This window comes from Microtus ochrogaster, chromosome 24, assembly GCF_000317375.1.
Source record: "Microtus ochrogaster isolate Prairie Vole_2 chromosome 24, MicOch1.0, whole genome shotgun sequence".
Lineage (NCBI taxonomy): Eukaryota > Metazoa > Chordata > Mammalia > Rodentia > Cricetidae > Microtus > Microtus ochrogaster.
In genome coordinates this window covers 19,203,811-19,212,131 of record NC_022024.1, presented here as the reverse complement: position 1 = coordinate 19,212,131, position 8,321 = coordinate 19,203,811, and positions in this window count along the sequence as shown.

The following is an 8,321-nucleotide window of genomic DNA, read 5'->3' as shown; positions in this document are numbered from 1 at the left end:
CTAAAACTAATGGGTCAGGCAGTGATTAAAAGAATACAGTTTCCGTGTAATTATTTCGGGGCATAAGCTAAGCTAGCCATGTGGGCGGCCGGGTGCGGGGGACGCAGCTCCGCCGCTCTTATTTCAACAAACATGTGCCTAGGGTATAAATCTAATTGCTGATTTGAGCATGGTGTTTCACATCTGCAATCCCAGAAATGGAGGGGCTGAAGAGAGCCCCTGCAAGTTTATCAGGGCCACATAATGGGCATTCATCTCAAAACCAACTAAAAAAATAGCAGGAAAAATTAGAAAGAAAAGCTAAGGAGAATGATTTTTTTTATAAACATATAGCATACATTGACCAATAGCAATGGAGCTTAAAGAAAAGTTAAACAGTAACATCAAAGGATTTCTACAGAAGATAAAATACATTTCATGGAATGAGTTCAAGTAAGTCATTAAAGGAATTGAATTTATAAGTCACAACTGATAAAATTACCTCCAGTAATCAATTTTGAGGAGTTAATACTTTTTAGGAACTATGATATACACAGCTATCATAGAAATAATGAGGCTTTTTAATCTAATAGTTTCTCTCACTCTTACAAACACAAACACACACAGAGACAGACAGACACGTATGCACAGAGAGGAGAAAGAGACAGAGAGAGAGGGAGGAAAGAAGGGAAGAAAAGAGAGAGAGGGGACACACACAGAGAGAGAGAGAGAGAGAGAGAGAGACAGAGACAGAGACAGAGACAGAGAGATAGATAGATAGATAGATAGATAGATAGATAGATAGACTCAGTTTTGATGTGAGCCAGAAGGTGGATTTAACAAAGACTTAAAGCAGCTTTTGAAAATAGTTCCAAAGAACTAAAGAAAATTAGCCATCATTCAAGAAGGTAATGATGACAATACACCATCAAGTTTACATTGCACCAATAGAATTTGTTTAAAAGAATAAAATAAATATTCTATAGTTGAAAAGTAAAACAGGTATTTTTGAAAACATCAGAATAGCTCAGCAAATATGAGCTCACAGGGGGGAAAATCAGATTTGGAGAATGTGAAATAGAAGAGCTGAAATTATTTAATCTGAGATATGATCATGAATGGACATCAACCAAGCCACATGAAAATGTGGAGCAACATTAAATATGTCAGCATGTATTTAGTGGCAGTACAAAAGGAATGGAAAAAATAGAGACTAAACAAACAATCAAGCAAAAGCTGAGACTGTCGTTCATTTTTACTGACCTTCTGCTACTGTGACAAACCACTTACAGGACAAAAATCTTAGTGTGGCTCAGAGTTTCTGAAGTTTCAGTTTATGGTGCTGTTTTTTTGGAGCCTGTGCCAAGGAAGAATATCATGTCAGGGAGTGTGTGGTATTGAAAGGCTTTCCACTTTATAGCATCCAGGAAACAAAGAGAACAGGCAGAGGGAAAGTGTAGTAGTATGAGCGGCAGGGCTGCGTCCCCAGCACCCGGCCACCCACATGGCTAGCTTATGCTTATGCCCTGAAATAATTACACGGAAACTGTATTCTTTTAAACACTGCCTGACCCATTAGTTTCAGTTTTTTATTGGCTAGCTCTTACATATTGATCTAACCCATTTCTATTAATCTGTGTAGCCCACGAGCTGGCTTACCAGAAATGATCTTAACCTGCGTCTGCCTGGAATGAGAGAATCATGGCGACTCACTAATTCAGCTTCTTTCTCTCAGCATTCTGTTCTGTTTACTCCGCATACCTAAGGGTTGGCCTATCAAATGGGTCTAGGCAGTTTCTTTATTAATAAGAAATCACTCCCACATCAGGAAAGCACAGAGTTTCCAATACCATCTTTAAGAGTGTGTCCTCAAAAATCTCGCATCAGCTACTAAAGTATTCACTGATCCACTTATGGGCTGTCACCTAACCGTTTAACACAGAGGTTAATGTCCCTTTAAAGGCCATTTCAAATTCCAATCTATAATGGTATTCATATACACAATCAAAAGCTTCAACAAAAGTAATTTTAAATAAGTACCCCCCCCCCCACACACACAAGCAACCTCCAGATATGACACAGTTAAATACCAAATAAAGACAAAGAAAAAAGTCTTGGAAAAGTCAACTGTTAAAGCAATCATTGTTTCAAAGTGACTGGTCAGCATAACTAAAAACCCCAAAAGGCATCAGGATGCCATATCCAAAGCATTAAGGGGAAAAATGTCAAAAAATTATGTGTAGGAATACTGTGTTTCAAAAATAAAATTGAACTAAGATTTATCAAGTATAAACTGTAAAAAAGTATCTGGAAGATCAAATTTAAGATAGTTATTAAAAGTTCTTCAGATTAAAATTAAGTAGCACTAAACAATAGTTCAGAATCATGAGAAAAATGGGTACCTGTAAAATAATTATGTACAGTCTCAGAATAACTATGTACTCTACATTGAATGACTGCACAGTTAATTTTAGGAAGCATCAAGTGGGAATATATCAAGCAGAAGTGTAATATCTTTGACAATAGGAGCAAAAATAAGTCATTATGAATAGAGTCATATTGAATCAAGGAAACCACTACATATTTTAAATTCAGTAGAAAAAAATGGCATAATCAGAGTGAATAACCATGGATGCTCATATAACAAATTATACACACACACACACACACATACACACACACACACGTAAATGTTCCTATTTTTTTAGTCTTTGAAACAGTACAATTACATGAAGTTGTGTTTATGACAGCTTATTATTTCACCCTGTAGAATTCAGGTTGTATGCATAATAAGAACTAATAGAAAAGTATAGGGGAAAATGCAACCACAATAAAATCACTTTACTATCATTCATGGAATTTAAGTCTGAATGGGGTTAATGTAGATTCTAAGTTGTTATGTGCATTATATCTTTTAGAACATCCACTAATACAAATCAAATACATTAAAGGTATTAAGTATTGTACTATATATAATCCGCTCCACTTAACTTAATAAAAAGTATAAATTGAACAAGGCATAGAAATCCAAAGTCAAAATACCAGGTCTAAGTATACTATGTCAATAAAAGAATAATCTACAAAAGGTTTACACAATCTCATAAAACTGAAATCTCAGTTTGGATTCATAGATAATAAACACGTCTCAAGTAATGGGAAAGAGAAAGATGTACCCGGGAAGCTAATAATGAATAAAAACTAGAGTGAATGTGGGCTTCTTTGAAAATGATGGGCTTCTTTGAAAATGATAATTATATCGACAAGTTCTTATCTGCAATGAGTGCAGAAAAAAATGAATTTAGATTACTGGAGTGAAGAGGTGTTGCTGTTGACTGTATAGAAATTAAAATATTTATGAAAACACTATTATTTTATCAAGAAAAAAGAAACAAAATTATGAAAATTGGTACAAACTAAATAAATTTAATTCTATTTTGGGATTATACGACTGTATCTAAAGAACCCCAAACATACACAGACACACTCACCCTTAGAACTGAAAACCAAGATTAGTAAGTCTGCAATACTTAAAATCATAAACAAAAAAATCAATTACTTGTGTTATATTCCTAAGACAGTTCTACTTATAGGAACAATTATAAGAACAAAATGCTTAAGTATACATTTAAATACAGTAGTGAGACTAGTAGTATGGAAAATAAAGGGAAGGAAGAAGAGAGAAAAAGAACTTTAAAACTAGATATTGGATGTCAATGAATGGGAAGGCTCAACACGGTTGACATAGCAAGACTACAAAGTGATCTAAGGATTCAGTGTAAATTCTATCAAAATCTCTGCTGGAGTTTAGGAAGAATCTGAAGCGGAACTGCAAATGACCCAGAATAGCCGAACAATCTTGCCTACGAGTCTCTGATTTCCACCCTTGCTGCAAAGCTTCAGTCATCAAAATATGGCGGTGCTGGCATAATTACAAACATATGGTCAATTTATTTTTGAAAAGGGTGCCAACAAAATTGAATCGTGAAAAATAGTCATTTCAACAAACGATGCTGGGGAAACTGAACGACTGTAGGCAAATGAGTTCAGTTAGAGCCTCACCTCAGATCATACACAACACAAAATTCAAACAAATATAAATAAAAAGCAAGATAAACCCCCACTAAAGTTGGAATGGGTCATAGACTTAAATACAAGTACTGAGTCATTACAATTTTTGGAAGGAAGCATGCACAAAGCATTTATGACTCTAAGGTAGATAACAGCATCTCGGGAGCACACCGAAAACACAGAGAACAAAAGGCAAAAACAAGCAACTGGACTGCATTCTTTAAAATCTTTTGAGATTCAAAGGAAAACAAAATAGCAGAATGAGACAGCATATTTGCAAATTATTTCTTGCATCTGAATTCTGCCAAGAAATGTAGAAAAAAATTTTGTCATTTGATAATAAAATGTTAATAATGCCATTAAAAGAAGGGTTAATAGACATTTTCCCTGAGAGCACATGGTTGTGGCCAATAAGCACACCAAAATACAATTAATAATTATTAAAACACAGTTTGAAGCCTTATGCCTGTTACTATACACTGACTGAGATAACTATCAGATAGGTAACAGCAAGTTTGTCAAAGATGTGGAGAAACTGGTCCATAGGCATTGCCAATGGGAACAGAAAATGGTGCACTTGCTTTGAGAAACAATTTCATAGTACCTCTAAATCACTGGTTCTCAACCTTCCTAATGCTGCAACCCTTTAATACAGTTCCTCATGTTGTGGTGATCCCCAAGGATAAAATTATTTTTGTTGCTACTTCATAACTGCAATCTTGCTACTGTTATGAATTGTAATGTAAATGCCTGTGTTTTCTGATGGTTAGGAACCCCAAAGTGGTCATGACCCATAGATTGAGACCACTGCTCTAAATGTAAGCATAGGGTTACCATATTACCCTTAATTTCACCCCAACATACATACAAATAAAATGTGAATATATTCAACACAAAAAAAAAGTGTGGAGGAATGTTCATAGTAGATCAAGAGTGGAAACTTGGGTCCATCTGATGAGTATCTGAATAATATTTAGCACACTTTCACCAGTGTAGTATTATTTCACATTAGAAATAATGAAGGACTACCTTATACTTAGAGACTCATGACCTTTGAGAGCATCGAAGTCATAGGTGTTAAACAGAAAAGTGGGAAAAAGAGTTTGGGGCAGTTCCATTTGTATGCACTGATAAGGATAAGAAAGAAAACATGGAAAAACAGAATGTACACAGCAGATGCCCAGGGATAGAGAAAGATGGGCAGAGAATTGCTAGCTAACAAGAACAAATATTCTAAGGGGGTCAAAACATTCTAACGTTTGGTTGTGTACAAATTGTACAAATCCATGAATATATTTAAAATGTTTTCAAGTTCACACTTTTAATCAGTGGGTTTTATGGTAGGTAAATTCTATCTCAATAAACCTTGTAAACAAAGACAAGGGACTAGGAAATGTTACACAAGAGACTTCCAAATCAAAGCAAGATGAACTATTTAAGGAAATAAACAGCAGAAATTAGCAAATCTTAGGTGAAAAATTATAGAAAAAAGAGAGTAGTTCTGTTTTAGAAATACGCCAACGGGGTATCTTCCAACTGAAACAAATGAAATACCCAGGAGACAAAGTTTCCTATGCCACATAAGGAACAAAAATCTCAAAGGTAACCTTTATTAAATGACTGATCAGAAACACAGCACTAAACTGCTTCTACACAGGAAGGTGTGAAATCACAGAGCCGAAAGATAGATGGAATTAGCAAAGCTTAAATCAAATTTAGAATCTACGAATAGAGGGAGTAAGACAGCATATGGTGAGTAGAGCTGTTAGCAGTTTGAATGCTTAAGCTTCCCAAGAAGGCAGCACTCGCTCAGCTGCTGGTCTGAGACAAGAGCACTAACAGCTGTTTTCCTTTCTAAAACATTAAAAAGAAAGGTTTATTAAAATTTACTCACTTCTCAAAGAGAATTTTCTCCCAACTGCATTTCATACCTGTGTATGAAAATATACACTGTCACTGAGGGCATGTCTGGTCACTATGGCTTACAGAGATGTCTCACCCCCTTCTTTAAAATTTTATTGTGCTTTTGTCATGGTCTTTGACATATATTTCTGATTCTAGATAGACATGTAAATATCCCGGACCCCAAGATGTCTCTTACTAAGTCAATGAATAAACAGACTGATGTAGCCATACAAAGAAATGTTAGTAACAAGAACAAATATGTTTTCAAACCACAAATGACATAGAAGAATCTGCAATGAATCATGATTCCCCAAAGAAGTCAATCTTAAAAGGCTCCATCTTGTCTAAATCTAACTAGTGAAATCTTCTGAATAAAGCATGATACAGAAGAAAAGTCACTGATGGACAAGGCTTCATGTGAAGAGATGGATGAAGAGATGTAGCCCAGGTCAATAAAGCCATTGCATATGACACCATAATGATGAATTCATTTGACAAAATTCATGTGATATACAGCACAAAGAATAAATGAACTACATCATAAGCTATAGATATAAAATAAGAGTTGTGTCAACATTTTATCAAATGAATCACATTAATGCAACAGAGAGCTATTGCAGGAGGAGAAAATTATGGAAGAATACTTGAATGCTTTATTCTATTCACTTGTATAAACTTTAAAACTGCTTCAAAAACTTAGTCTATTTAAAACCTTTTGGGGAATTTAGGAAAAGTCATTCTTATAGGGCAAGAAAGAGCTAAATAAATACCAGTCATGCTGTACTCCAGAAAAAAAAATAAATGGCATTTTCTTCATAACAACTTTAGTATAGAAATAAAACTTTGCTGGCAACAGTGCTGACATGCTCACCTGAGTAATCATAACTTAGAATTACCTTAGGTCAAATATCTCAGACCGACAGGTAAAAATGCAAAGGGTGTGGGTTGACTGTGACTCTTCCTTCCCTAGCAAGGGCCTGCATTGTGGAATCCTATTATTGGTTATACATTGAAATACAGCAGGTGGTTTTCTACACCTGTGCCAGTGGAGCACAGAAATGGTTTAAGAATATCTAGGGTGGGGCTTGGCTTCTGAGAGTAGAAGGCATGGGTTCTTTTGTAATTGGGGAGAATACCCTGATGAGGGTAGCACGTTAAATTCCATTTCGCTCTCTCTAGAAATTTGCCTGGAAGCAGAGGTGCCCTGGCTTGTGATAGTGCAGGTAAAGTTGCCACATTTCCAATGAGTTGTTTCCCGCTTGCCTTTCTCTATTGAGCATTGGTCACTCACTAAAGCTGACAATTGATATCTGCTGTGCTTCCCAACATGCCTTTCAGTAGATCCCAAAAGAAGGGCCTCCTTTACTAGTCATGTATACTGTCAACAGATATATCTCTGTGAAACATTCATGAATCACAGAAACTACAAGTTGTAAATAGACGTGGTTCATACACATGGAAGAGTTCCCGATGCTCATGCATTCTCTCATGTTTTCATTTGCACATTCTGTGCATTCTAGTTCTTTATTGCTTTTGTTCATTCTTTAAAGCTCTACCGTGCATATTTAACATCATTTGCTCTTTCTTCATAAAAGACTATCTTTGGGTCTCTCTGTGAGTCGCTATAACTCCAGCTTTCTGTGACAGGTACTTTCACATGATAGAAGTGTGTTATCACTTTAAAACCCAACACCAACATTGAGCTTCGTCTCTTGATCACAAAACAAATTTACAGGACATATATGATATTATCTTGCCAGGAAATATATATTCATGTCTTTTCCAATCAACTGTGCTTGTAGAAAGCCACACACTACACAGGGGCCTTCCCACAATTTGATCAGGCTGCATTTGAAGGTTTCTGAAACAGAACCCACCTTGAAGTGTGATCAGTGTATCAGGTTTCATATTACCAAAGACAACTGGCTTTCCTTCTAGTAGCAATCAAATACCAATACTACTTGGTATCAAATACCAATTTCAAAAATCTAATGCTTGCCTCTGGAACTTGAGCTCCCTGTTTTTTCTTGTTGAATTTTCTTGCCTTAATTAAAAACATTTTCTTTTAAGAAAGACTTGATCTCTTAAAACTTTTCTCACTAAACTCTTCAAAACATGTCGTTGGTGTTTCTAGAACTTCTCAATTGCCACTCTTCATTTTCTTAGCATGTGTGTGTAACTTATGTCACAATTCCTAACCTACAGAACATGTTCTGTTTTCCGTGTCCAGGAGGTCCTGCCATGTGGTAGAAGCTTTGCAAATATTATGCGAGTTGTGTCAGTATAGTAGTATTGAAAGCATGGTAGTTTTAACATTCACTGACAGAAGTTTGATGGGGGTACCTCCCTTAAGCCTGGAGACATTCATT